The sequence below is a fragment of the Euprymna scolopes genome, chromosome 41, assembly GCF_053919585.1.
Source record: "Euprymna scolopes isolate OS-2025 chromosome 41, ASM5391958v1, whole genome shotgun sequence".
NCBI lineage: Eukaryota > Metazoa > Mollusca > Cephalopoda > Sepiida > Sepiolidae > Euprymna > Euprymna scolopes.
In genome coordinates this window covers 63713485-63727605 of record NC_136522.1, presented here as the reverse complement: position 1 = coordinate 63727605, position 14121 = coordinate 63713485, and the positions used below count along the sequence as shown (strand labels likewise).

At 38.1% G+C, this 14121-nt stretch overlaps 2 pseudogenes; both read right to left on the bottom strand.

The window, feature by feature from the left end:
- Window positions 1–11901: 11901 nt before the first annotated feature.
- LOC145266764 (U2 spliceosomal RNA) lies at window positions 11902–12038 on the bottom strand (annotated as a pseudogene).
- Window positions 12039–13314: 1276 nt separating this feature from the next.
- LOC145266822 (U2 spliceosomal RNA) lies at window positions 13315–13468 on the bottom strand (annotated as a pseudogene).
- Window positions 13469–14121: the final 653 nt, after the last annotated feature.

The following is a 14121-nucleotide window of genomic DNA, read 5'->3' as shown; positions in this document are numbered from 1 at the left end:
TTCAGACGACCAGAAACAATGTCAAATGTCGAGAAGTTCAGACGACCAGAACAATGTCAATGTTGAGAAGTTAAAATGACCGGAAACAATGTCGATGTCGAGAAGTTAAGATGACCGGAAACAATGTCGATGTCGAGAAGTTAAGATGACCAGAAACAATGTCGATGTCGAGTAATTTATACAACCGGAAGTCCAGTAATCATAACAATGCAATTTTCAATCCCATCTGATCCATTCAGGAATAATGAAAAAAAAAATAGGAGGCGTTACTTTTGGAACACCTCGCGTGCATAAAAAAGGTTTCTAGCCTGGTAAATGGGGTCTATCTTTTTGTGGTAGATTTGAGAGAATACATCAATGAAAATAGAGTGGGAGCATCTCGAATGAATAATCGTGCAAACGGGTGGCTTTTTTTTCTCGGAAGCTATTTTTCAGAAGATATTTTTTTCAGTGCAACAAAAAAAAAACTGACGTTGATCTAATGGCCCTTCATACAGGTGAGATAATGACAGGTGTTTTATTGGTGTTTATGTTAGGGTTGGGGTAAGGGTTAGGGTAAACCTTGCGCCGGTTTAGAAACTGAATGATTGATGATACGGTGAAATGGAAGGAAGAAACAACTGATGCCGAGCAACGATGGATAGACGTATTGGGAAAGAGATTTCCGAAGGGCGGTGAGTTATTGAAAGAGTCATGAGATGGATGGGAATATGGGATAAGGATGGCGATGATTAAGAACGCCAAATAAGAAACATAATAGCGAATTGTAAGGAAAAGATGAAAAAGAGTAGGAGGAAGAAGATTAGGAGGAGGAGGAGGGGAGGAGGAGGAGGAAAATGAAGAAGATGATGCTGAAAATAGATGATGATGATGATGATGAAAATAGGCGAAGGATAAAAATAAAAATGGCTTAAGAAGGGTAAAAAAGAATTAAAATCATGAAAAGAATTAGTATTATTATTATTAGTAGTAGAAGTAGTTATGTAGTAGTAGTAGTTATGCATTATTAGTAGTAGTTATGTAATAGTAGTAGTTGTGTATTAGTAGGAGTAGTTATGTATTAGTAGTAGTAGTAGTAGTAGTAGTAGTAGTAGTAGTAGTAGTAGTAGTAGTAGTAGTAGTAAGAAAAAAAGAAGAACGTTCAAGGAGCAAAAACATACATATAGGATAGGAATGAAAATAATAATAATAATAATAATAATAATAATAATAATAAAAATAGTTTTATAATAATAATAATAATATTAACATAATAATAATAAAAATAGTAATAATAAAAATATTATTATTAATAATAATAATAATTATAACAAATAATAATAATAATAATAATAAAAACATAATAATAATAATAAACACATTTTTATAATAATAATAATGAATAATAAAAATAATTAAAAAAAATAATATTAACATAATAATAATAATAAAATAGTAATAATAAAATATTATTATTAATAACAATAAATAATAAAAATAATAATAAAATAATAACAATATTAACATAGTAATAATAAAAAATACTACTAATAAAATATTATTATTATTATTAATAAATAATAATAATATTATTAATAATAATAAAAAATAATGATAATAATAAATAATAATATTAATGATAAAATAATAAAAAATATTATTATTAATAATAATAATAATAAAATAATAATAATAATAAAAATATTAATACTAATAAAATAATATTAATAAATATAATAACAATAATAATAAAAATAATAATAATAATAATAATTAATAATAAAATAATAATAATAATAAAATAATAATAATTATAAAAATATTAATACTACTAAAATAATAATAATAATAATAATAATAATAATAATAATAATAATAATAATAATAATAATAATAATAATAATAATAACAACAATAATAGGGAGAGTAATTTTAAATGCATCGAAAACCAAGCTTCTCTCCTTTCACCATAATCGCTCTCGCCCACATCAGGCACCAATTTACATGAATGACTCTCGTCTTGGGGAAACATCATGTCTTGGCACGCTCCTGATCAGAAATGGAACACATACTTCAAATCTGTTGCTCAACTCTCTGAAAAAAAAGGTTGGATCATTCTACCGCTCCAGAAGATATCTCACTGCCAATGCAATCCTCTATCTGCATAAAAGCCAAGTATGTCATAGGATGGTGTACTGTGGCAACATCTGAGCAAGAGCTGCTCGGAGTCCCTATCCTGTCTTTATAGAGTTCAAAACCGGCTTCGAAATCTAGTAGGTGATACCATTTTCTCTTCCCCTGTGAGCTTGTTTATACTCTACCATTATTTTCATAGCAAGTGCTCGTCTGAGCTCCAATCTATGGTCCCCCTTTGCCAAACTTTTACAAAAAATAACTCGACTAGCTATAACCATTATCAACAATTTCTCCCACTTTCTGTCTGTACCTTAATCTAAACGCAGATTCCATGAACAAAGTTTCTTTCCAAGAACTGTCCACATGTGGAACACTGTTTTGCAGGTCGGCTTCCCGGTCTTCAAGTCCAATGTGAATAATTTCGCGTTGAGACGTCTTCTTAAATAATCAAATCGTACCCAGTTTCCACCAGTAATTATTACTACACCACCACCTTACATTCATTAACCTTTGTCCTCGAGTGGCCATCGGGCCTTGATAAATGGTGATTCTCTCGGCAAAAAAATAAAGATGATTACGATGAATGACGATAAGGATGAGGCTGGAGAAATAAAAGACAGGAGGCGGAAAAAGGAATGGAAGGAAAAATCAAAAATGTAAATGATGGTAAGAAATATCATCATTAGCAGCAGCAGCAGCAGCGGCAGAAACAGCAGCAGCAGCAGCAGCAGTAGTAGTAGTAGTAGTAGTAGTAGTAGTAGTAGTAGAAGAAGAAGAAGAAGAAGAAGAAGAAGAAGAAGAAGAAGAAGAAGAAGAAGAAGAAGAAGAAGAAGAAGAAGAAAAGCAAGAACAAGAAAAAATTTCACAAAGTCGAAAAAAAAAAGTTATGAAGAACAAAACGTTAAAATTTTCTGGCGGTAAGTCAAAACGCCCGGATGTAAAAAAAAAAAAACAAACGTTCAATTTGCTAAAGGCAAAATCCAATTTTGCCCAGTGACAACAACGTTCACTGGCGAAAACGTTCAATGGAAAATGCCAAAAACTTACAAACTGAAACATTCTGTCTCCAAAAATGCTCTACTTTTTTTTTGAAATCCGCCGAAAACACGCCATGAAAAAAAAAAAATTATAAAATAAAACTTCTGTGTAGCCATAGAAATTTTTGTTCACTAGCGTCTACTAAGCTGCTTCTCTTTAACAAATATTTGAAAAAATATATATATATATAAACCTTTTACCGCATATAATGAAGTATATTTTCAAGAAAAAATCCAACACTATTATAAAATTAATCACAAAGTTTAAACTTTTGCACTTACACTAGTAGGATAGGAGCGTCGGCTTTGCCCGATCATAAAATACGCTTAAATATGATATTTTAATTTGTCTAGATTTCATATATATATTATTATAGAGTCGTAAATTCAAAAGTAAAAGAAAAGTATTTAGGTACCATCAGCTGGATTTGAAACCAAAAGCAAAACTGTAGCATACAAAGCTGTTGACGTTACCACCGTACAAACGTGACACGCATATGAACTGAATAAAAATTAAAAATAAACTAAATTTATAACGATTTTTTTTTCATCTTGACCCATTTTTGCCCTCATTAGAAACTATTTTAAGCGGCTAAAGACCCACAAAAGAACGGCCCGTAAAAACTCCAATCATTTGACGCCCCTAGCGGCGCTCTGCGAATTTTAGTTTCGGAGGAGATAGAGTTTGAAAATATGGAGACAGACAGACATATAGCCTTTTATATATTAGATTTAAAAAATATTACGTAGGTTGTCGAGGGAGATGATGATTACTGGAAATCTGGGGAGACTTGTTGCCACACAAGCTCCATGGAACATTAGAGATTCTTCTCAAAATAAATTCTTTGATGATGGTCTGTGTGAAAACTCCTAGTGACTAATAATAATAACAATAATAACAATAATAATAATAATAATGATGATCATAATAATAATAATAATAATAATAATAATAATAACAATAATAATAATAATAATAATAACAATAATAATAATAAAAGCTGCAACCGTTAAAGCTGCTACCATGATCATTTAAACTGCATATCTATAAGTTTTCTACCCTCTCCCCCATCTTCTCCCAACTGTCCCATAACCGCCCCTCCCCAAAATTGGCGATACCAAATAGCCGAGAAGGGTAATGGAGGATGGAAAGAGCACAGACCAGACCTCCGCTGGGACCTTGGGGAGGCTTATTGCCACTCAAATTATAGTGGAGGCCAATGGCCGCTGCCAGCGAGAAATACATGGTAAGCGACTGTTGCAGTTACGCAAATTCATTTGTAAATGTTATCGAAAGAGGTGGCGAGTACTGGAAACCTGAGGAGACTTGTTGTCACTTAGCTTCCAGGGAACACCACAGGTTGTTTTCAAGGAGAGATCTTTGGTGACCTGTGCGAAACCTCCTTGTGAGTCAATAATAATAAAGCCTATAAAGAATATGAAAATAGATCAAATGGGGAAGGTATTACACGAGGAATTGTGAAGACAGCTGCATCTTGAAGAGCCAGACAAATGGCATCAGCAAAAACCGGCAGCAGTACTTGAAAATGAATGTCACAATGGAACATGGATATAGAAACGGATGGCATAAAATCATCAAAGCAAGAAGACCGGTTCTAATAATAGTTAACAAGTCGGAAAAGTCTTGCCAGATTGTAGATTTTGCCGTTCTAGCAGTCCACAGAGTGAAGATGAAGGGGATGGAGAAGCGAAGAAAATCACGGAACTGGCCAGGGAGTTGAAAATGATATTGAAAATGAAGAAAGATAAAATAACACCAATGATAGTTGAAACACTGGAAAAAAAAAAAGAGACATGAATAAGAGGGGTGTTTGTTTTTGGTTTTTTTTTTGGTTTTTTTTTTTTTACATGGGGGTCACCACTTATCAAGGCCCGAAGGCCACTGGGGGATAAGGGTTATTGCGTGTACAGTAATCAATGAGATAGTATTGTAGTAATCATTAGTATTGGGGGTTTTGATAGAGTGTCTTACTTAAGGGGGCGGTTTGTCAGGAGTCTGTTTATGTTGGACTGGTTGGGAAGATACAATGCAAACGGCTTAAATATTAAGGAAAACCCTTGAATGCGTAAACTAATACACATGAGCCACAGGTTCAACGTTGCTTAACTTCGGTGATCCAGAGGGAACCGGTGTGTCAACGTGATTATGCCGTATACTGGTATGGGTAGCCGGATGTTGACAGACTCTGGAGTGGGTAACCTGACGTCGATCGGCACTGGAACGCTGCTGAGGATTGCGGGGGTGCTGGAAGCGCTGAGGGCTGCAGAAGGCGCTGAAACGGCTGCAGGAAGGATTGAAGGCGCTAGAAGACTGCAGGTGGTGCTGGAAGGCAGGAGCCTGGAGTCCATTGGTTGAAGAAGGGTAGTCAAGGTAAGCAGGCAGTAGTAGTTGCATAGAAGTAGTTTATAGTTCGCATAAGTAGTGTGGGAAAGGTAGCCCGAAAAGGACTGTTTGACCTGCTGCTGAATCGTTGACTTCACTGGAAGCGTCAAAGTCGCATTCTGGAGGCTTCTCGGTTAGCGCTGGGCTCATCCAAGAATATTGCCACAACAGGCGTCGCTCTCAGTCAAATACAAAAGAATAGATTTAATTCCCCATCGAATCAATTGTAATAAAAAGAGTTTAAAATGTAAATTGATTGTGTTTATGTCCGATTCGACGAGGAATTAAAAGTTTATTCAAATTAATTATTTGAAAAAAAAAAATCAAAATTTGTTTTTTTCGTTTTCGAATAGAAATGAAAATAATCGACGTAACATCCGCTAACACAAAACGCCTACGAGTGAATCGCATGCGAACAGCACATGAATATCACGTGAATCGCACGCGCTGGTCGCGTGGATAACATCTTTTGGCACGAAATGCTGTGCCATATTGTGTGCTTTCTTTATTCGAGTGGGAAAATAAAAGTGTTCTGGAATACACCGCGACAAACCCACCACCACCTAGATCAAAATAAAAAAGAGTGAGGTGATTAACACCAACAGGCACCATACCATACAAAAGAGCCGTAGGGGGTCGAAGAGGATGGAAAGACCGAGGGGAGAAAGTATTTGCCAGACCTCTGCTTGATGAGTGCAAAAAAGGCGTTGGACCTTGGAGAGACTTATAACAACTCAAATTTTCGTTAAGACCAATGGTCGTTGCCAACGAGAGATAAATGGTAAAACTGTTGTGATAACGCAGATGCATCTGCAAAGGTTATCAAAAAAGGTGGAGAGTACTAGTAATCTGGGGAGACTTGCTGTCACTCAGACTCCAGAGAACACCAGAGGTTTTTCTTAAAGAGAATTCTTTGATGAAGGTCTGTGTGACGACTCCTAGTTAATAAATAATAATGATGATGATAAAAGTTAGCTACGCCTCCACCCTTCCATAAAATTATGGCGTCTACCTCGAATTGCACTACACCAAAGAGTTTAGAAGGGTCCAGAGAAGAGTGAGAATACTAACCAGAACTCCACTGGAAAAGTGCGAGGAGCACTGGGGGCTTGATGAAGCTTTTCGACACCTAAAACCCATGGAATATTAATGGGCATTGCTAGCAAGTATCATTGGTCAGCGGCTATTGTGATAACGCGATGATTTTGCTGCTGTTTCTGTTTCTGCTGCTGTTGCTAATGATGATGATTTGTCTGTTGATGATGATGATTTTGCTGCTGCTGCTGATGAAAATTTTGCTGTTGATGCTAATTATTTTGCCGCTGTTGATGATGATGATGATGATGATGATGATGATGATGATGATGATGATGATGATGATGATGATGATGATGATGGTGATGATGATGATGATTATGATGGTGATGATGATGATGATGATGATGATGATGGTGGTGGTGGTGGTGGTGGTGGTGGTGGTGGTGGTGGTGGTGGTGGTGGTGATGATGATGATGATGATGATGGTGGTGGTGGTGGTGGTGGTGGTGGTGGTGGTGGTGATGATGATGATGATGATGATGATGATGATGATGATGGTGGTGGTGGTGGTGGTGGTGGTGGTGATGATGATGATGATGATGATGATGATGATGATGATGATGATGAAAAAAGAATGCTTATCCTGCTTTGACAAAGTTCAGAATAGACTTCATAGTGGGGGATGCCCTTTTCTTTTTCCTGCAACCTCTTTTTCACAGAAGAGGCGTTGGGAGAGCCTGTTTCTTCTTTATCGTTATTTTCATGGCAAGTGCTCGTCTGAACTCCAGTCTATGGTCACCCCCCCCTCGCCAAACATTCATGAGGAACACTCGTTTGGCTGTAAACAGTATCAACAATTTCCCACACTCTTTATCTGTGCCTAAACCTAAACGTAGATTCCATAAACAAAGCTTCCTTCATAAAACTGCACACCTGTGGAACTCTATTCCGTTTACCTGCTTTCCAGCTGCCTACAATATGGCCGTCTTCAAGTCCAATGTAAACAAGTTCTTGATGAGCCGTTCCCTTTAAGTAATCCAATTTACCTAATTTACACTTCTAACGACTACTATGACATTGTCCTTTTGACCAATGTACTCATTGACCCTTATCTTCGAGTAGCCTGTATGCCTTGATAAGTGGTGACTCTTTTGTAAAAAAAAAGAAAAAAATTAGAAGGAAATGAAGAAGAAAAGAAGAAGACGAAGAAGAAAAAGAATAGACATAAAAATGAAGGATAAAAAAAAGAAATTTCTCGAGAAGAAAAAGAAAGAAAGGAAACGGAAAATAAGATTAAACAAAATCAGGGTGAAAAAAAAGGAAGAAATTGGGGACGAACAGAATAAAAGAAATATTTTTTTAAAGTGCATGTGATACACGAAGATGAAGAAGACAAAAAAAAAGGTAAAGAAAAAAAAAGAAAATGTGGAAGGAGGGGGGGGAGGAAAAGAAACCGCCTCCATTTAAAAAAAAGAAAGAAACAATAAACGGTTCGTTTAAAAGGAATGACAACTTAATCATCTGACGACAGTTTTCAATTATCTGAAACTTTCTCAAATGTTTTATGACCATAATTTTAATTTAATAAAATCCTAAAATGAAGTATCCCCATAGGTTCCGCATAAGTATTCAAAAAAAAAAAAAATGTAATTAAAATAAGTAATTAAAAAGAAAATGGAGAAAATAGTAAAAAGGTTTAGGACAATTTTATTCCAGTTTTAACGTTTTAGAGCAGCAGTTCCCAACTTTTATAACATGGCGGAACACTAATGAGGTTTTTAACTTTTCGTGGCACACCTACCACAAGGAATAAACATTTTCTAATCATAAAGTCTTTTTGCAATATAAACACACACACACACACACACACACACACACATACACACACACGCGCACGCACGCACGCACACACACACACACACACACAAACACAGAAGATTAAGGAAATTTTTATTCACACAAATCAGCATAGTCTGTATTCAATATTTGGTATCGTGTTAATACCGAAATCGGGTCTGAATTATTCAGCTCTGTTACCGCTTCCCGGTACTTTGAAAAACTCCTCCTGGTACTCCTATAATTCGTTCGATCACTAATATAAACCACAAACAAGCTTACCAATAAACACGAAACGGTTAACTTCCAGAAATTCGGTGTTTTTTTTTTTAATTGAGCAGTGTTATCAGTATCAAGAAATTTAATGCGTTTATTAAACAAAATAGAATTACAGGGTGGACCGATTCAATTGTAGCCCTAGAAAAGACGACATGACTCCATTTCCATTTCATAAAAACCTGTTTTCTTTTTCTTTGTTGCAGACCATCTACTAGTTGGCCAGTTGTGTACAAATCCTAAGAGTGATAGAAGCCTCCTATCATTAAAAGTGAGACATTATGCAACAAGCAAGATCAGAGATGTGCCGCTGTACAACCGATGCTGTCTACTGATCCAAGTTATGAAAATAGGACCATTGCCAGCACCCTCAAAATGCATCGCTGGAGTATCACGAATAACAGGGACGTGTCCAGGGAGATGAAAACAACGTTATGGTCTTTGGTGTGGTTTCAAGTGAGGGCCACATCATACAATCTCATACCTCCGAAGTCGGCTTGAAAATTAACATCAAAGTGTACCTGGATGTGCTGAAGAGGGTGATGATACCCTGGTCCAAATAGGTGGCCGCTGGGTATCATAGCAGGACCGACGCCGGCCCACAAGTCCAAAGAGACACAGGCTCGACTTGCTGCGACTTTGTGCCCTTCTCTTGTTGCCTCCCTTCTTCCCGACCTTAACCTGCTGAACAACGTCGCTTGATCATACGTCGAGAACATCACTAACATGACCTTCCACAACACCAAAGCCAGCATGATCGCTGTGATCCGCTGAGTATTCACCGAGCTCTCACCGGCGCTTGTAGAAAAGGCATGCATTTAGTCCCGGACCCATATCGAGGCGATGATTGAGGCTAAGGGCGGCTACATTGAATAGATGTCGCTGTACTACATAATTATCTGAATTGATTTTTTAGATAAAAGTTTGAAAATACAGCTGTAGTTCTTTTATTTGGGGCGGCATTTTTATCGTTCGACCCTTTAAATGGCTCCTAGCTATTATTTCTTCGTGGCACACTATTAATCATTCCGCAGGACACTAGTTGGGAACTGCTATTTTAGGGACCACGTGTTCATGTATATCTTCCTCGCATTCCCGCTATTTTGTTGCGTTATAATGGATGTGACACGGGTATCAGAAATAAATGAAATGTACAATAGTAAATCTGTTTATCTATCGAACTCCTTGCCTGGCACAATCTGCCTTTGTCTCTGTCTCTGTCTTTCTGTCTCTCTCTCTCTCTCTCTCTTTCTCTCTCTCTCACACTCTTTCTTTCTTTCTCTCTCTCTTTCTTTCTCTCTTTCTTTCTCTCTCTTTCTATCTCTCTTTCTCTCTCTTTCTCTCTCTCTTTCTTTCTTTCTCTTTCTTTCTCTCTTTCTCTCTCTCTCTTTCTCTCTCTCTTTCTCTCTCTTTCTCTCTTTCTCTCTCTCTTTCTCTCTCTCTCTTTCTCTTTCTCTCTTTCTCTCTCTTTCTCTCTCTCTTTCTCTCTCCAGATGTCCATGTCTTCCATCAGTTTCCTCAGATCATCACGATCATAGTTGGCGTCATGTGCCATTTGCTGGATGCACGTGGAACTAGCTCGTCTCATGCTCCTGTCCCCGTGACGTGGACTCCGCAGCAATACATTTCTCACCACTCTTGCTTGCTCCTCTTGCAGTGACCGGAGAATCGTAGACGTCGCTCTCTAATGGGAGTAGATATAGCAAAGAAATTAAAAAAAAGTCTCTCACTGCTGGACAGGGTTCAAAAGAGAGTCGCCAACCTGATAGATCCTGAACTGTCATCTAAGCTTCGGCCTCTGTCCCATCGACGAAATGTTGCATTCCTCTGCCTGTTTTACGAGTATTTTAATTGTGGATGCTCTGACGAACTACTACCCCTTGTATCCCCTCGACATAAATTGTCAAACCCGACAAGCAGCAAAATCCCACCCCTACATAGTAGAAATCCCTAGATGTAAGAAAGCCTTCTACTCTAATAGTTTCTTCCCCTGAACTGCTAGACTCTGGAATTTCCTTTCGGGTTCCGGCTTCCCCAACTGTACTGACACTCAGAAGTTCAAGTGTAACGTGAACAGACATCTTGCTGCTCAACTCCCTACATAGTATCCCTGAAACTTATGTCCCTGATAGTAGCCCCCTACATCAAAGTGGCACTGTGACTTGTTTTGGGTGAATATATATATATATATATATATATATATATATACATATATATATATATATATATGTATATATATATATATATATATATATATATATATATACATATGTATACAAAGACATTATCATCAGCCCTTTATTGCTCGACGGCGAGGCTATCGAGCAGAGCATTGTTGATTACTAAATCTCTGGTTGATTCACCACAAAGTAAAAAAAAATTCGAAGCAAGTGTCATGCAAATCGACTGCTTGGAACGTAAATATAAATCCCTGTTAAACTTTAACTATGCATCGTAACGGATACCATAATACTTTGTTCGCTGCACCTTATCATAACAAACTCTCCGCTTATCTCGGCATTGTTTCCAGTTATGCTGGACTTCTCCTTGCCATTGGACTGAAACAGTGCCGATTTAGGAGAGGTGTTGCTCTGGATTGCGCAACCGTTGCCACACAATCGCATGCGCAGCTGTTTCTACAGGAGGTATCCTTTTTTTTTCGAGACATGGATCGATCATAACTAAGGCTAGGACAACAGCATATTCTTTTCATTGTTTTGACTCTCGAGTGTATATCCGTTGATATCTTATATGCTTTTATATAGAGGGATGTGGTTCTCGGTTGATTAACTGTGTCTGATATATACTCGAGAGTCAAAACAATGAAAAGAATATGCTGTTGTCATAACCCTAATCATAACAAAGGTCCCTATAAAATTTCAACAAACTAAGACTAGTAGTTTCCCAGAAAACAAGGCCGATGGCCATTAGTCGCGTGCTCTTGTGTAATGAATGAATGCGTGAATGTAGGATTGACATGAAATTCTTAAAGATAAATTAAAATGACCGAAAAATGGGCTGAAATGATTTAAATAAATAAAAAGTAAATGACTTAGAATGACTTTAATGAACTTAAGGATGAATTGAATGACCTTAAGAATGACTTGAATGCTTAAAAAATAACTGGAATCCTTCAAAAACAACTTGAATGATCTGGAGAAGGACTTTAATGGCTTTGAGACTGACTGGTTGTAAAGTGGGTGACATTTTACATTAAATTAATACAGAAAAGTGATCCCCCACTTTATATCACAAATGTACAAACAGAAGTACAGCATGTAGTAAGAACAGATACTACACTTGGATCTTAGCCAAAAGGCCAAGAAAAGGGTATTTATTTGCTCCCCCACCGAGTAAATAAGGAACAAGGCGGATTTTTAATGTGAAGAGTGAAGGGGAAATGGGGGCCAACTACCCAGGAAGTAGGGGAGCTGGATAGTGACAATTGTTATGAAGGGTTGCCCCTAAATTGACCAAGATCTTATATGTGGGGTTTGTATTTATTTGCTTCCCCACTAAGCAAATTAGGCACAAGACCGTTTTTTTATGTGGGGAGAGAGGGGGGGGAGAGGAACAACTCCCGATTGCTGAGAAATGGGAGCTGGATATGAATTGGTATGAGGGGTTTCCCCTATATTCACCAAAGTCTTATATGTGGGGTTGGTATTTATTTGCTCCCCCGCCGAGCAAATAAGGCACAAGGCCGATTTTTATGTTTTAGTGAAGGGGAAATAGGGACGAACTCTCCGGGGAGTAGGGGAGCTGGATAGTGACAATTGGTATGAATAGTTGCCCCTACATTGACACACATCTTATATGTGGAGTTGCTCCCACATATAGTCTTTGCTTGCAGTATCTACCGGAACAGATACTACACTTTCAGCTGGGCCAAAAGGACAATAAAAGGATGGTAGTTATTTGCTCCCCCACCGAGTAAATTAGGCACAAGGCCATTTAGTAATTTGGAGAATTAAAGGGAAATGGGGACCAACTCCCCGTGGAGTAGGGGAGCTGGCTAGTGACAATTGGTATGAAGGGTTTCCCTACATTGACCAAGGTCTTATTTGTGAGGCTGCCCCCACATATGGTCGTTGCTTGCAGTATCTGCCGGAACAGGCACAAGGCCGATTTTTATGTTAGGGTGAAGGGAAATAGGGACCAACTCTCCGGGGAGTAGGGCAGCTGGATAGTGACAATTGGTATGAATAGTTGCCCTTACATTGACACACATCTTATATGTGGAGCTGCTCCCACATATAGTCTTTGCTTGCAGTATCTGCCGGAACACTTTCATCTTGGCCAAATGGCTAAGAAAAGCTGTATTTATTTGCTCTCCACCGAGCAAATTAGACACAAGGCCGATTTTTAATGTGAGGAGTGAAGGGGAAATGGGGACCAATTTCCCGGGGAGTAGGGGAGCTGGATACTGACAATTGGTATGAAGGATTTCCGCTACATTGACCAAGGTCTTATATGTGGGATTGCCCCCACATATGGTCTTTGCTTGCAGTATCTGCCGGAACAGATGGTATTTATTTGCTCCCCCACCGAGCAAATTAGGCACAAGGCCGATTTTTAATGTGAGGAGTGAAGGGAGGGGGAAGGGGAAAGGGGACCAGCTCCCGAGAGGTGGGAAATTGGAGCTGGTTAAAGGTCAGACATGTAGGGTTGCCCCCACATCTGGTCTTTGCTAGTCATAGCTTGCAGCATCTGTCAGAACAGATACTACACTTTGATCTTGGCCAAAAGGCCAAGAAAAGCTGTATTTATTTGGTATTTATTTGCTTCCCCACTGAGCAAATTAAGCACAAGGCCGTTTTTTTATGTGGAGAGAGAGGGAGGGAGGACCAGCTCCCGATTGGTGGGAAATGGGAGCTGGATAGTGACAATTGGTATGAAGGGTTGCCTCTACATTGATCCAGGTCTTATATGTGGGGTTGGTATTTATTTGCTCCCCCACCGAGCAAATTAGGCACAAGGCCGATTTTTAAATTGAAAAATGAAGGGGAAATGGAGACCAACACCCCGAGGAGTAGGGGAGCTGGATAGTGACAATTGATATGAAGCGTTGCCCCTACATTGACCAAGGTCTTATATGTGGTATTGCTCCCACATATGCTTTTTGCTTGCAGTATCTGTTCCGACAGATACTATACTTTGATCTTAGCTAAAAAGCCAAGAAAAGCTTAAAAAGCTAAGAATATGATCTATTAGCAACAGACCTTTGATCTTAACCAAAAACGCCAAGCACAAAAGTGTTACGGACAGACCGACAGGCCAACGGACGGACCGACGGAGTGACTTATAGAGCTGCTTGGACGCGACTAAAAGAGAACAGATAGACAAACAAACAGAAAGACAAGCTGGCTTAGATAAATATAATATAAACGGTTACATTTACAAGCAAACATTTAT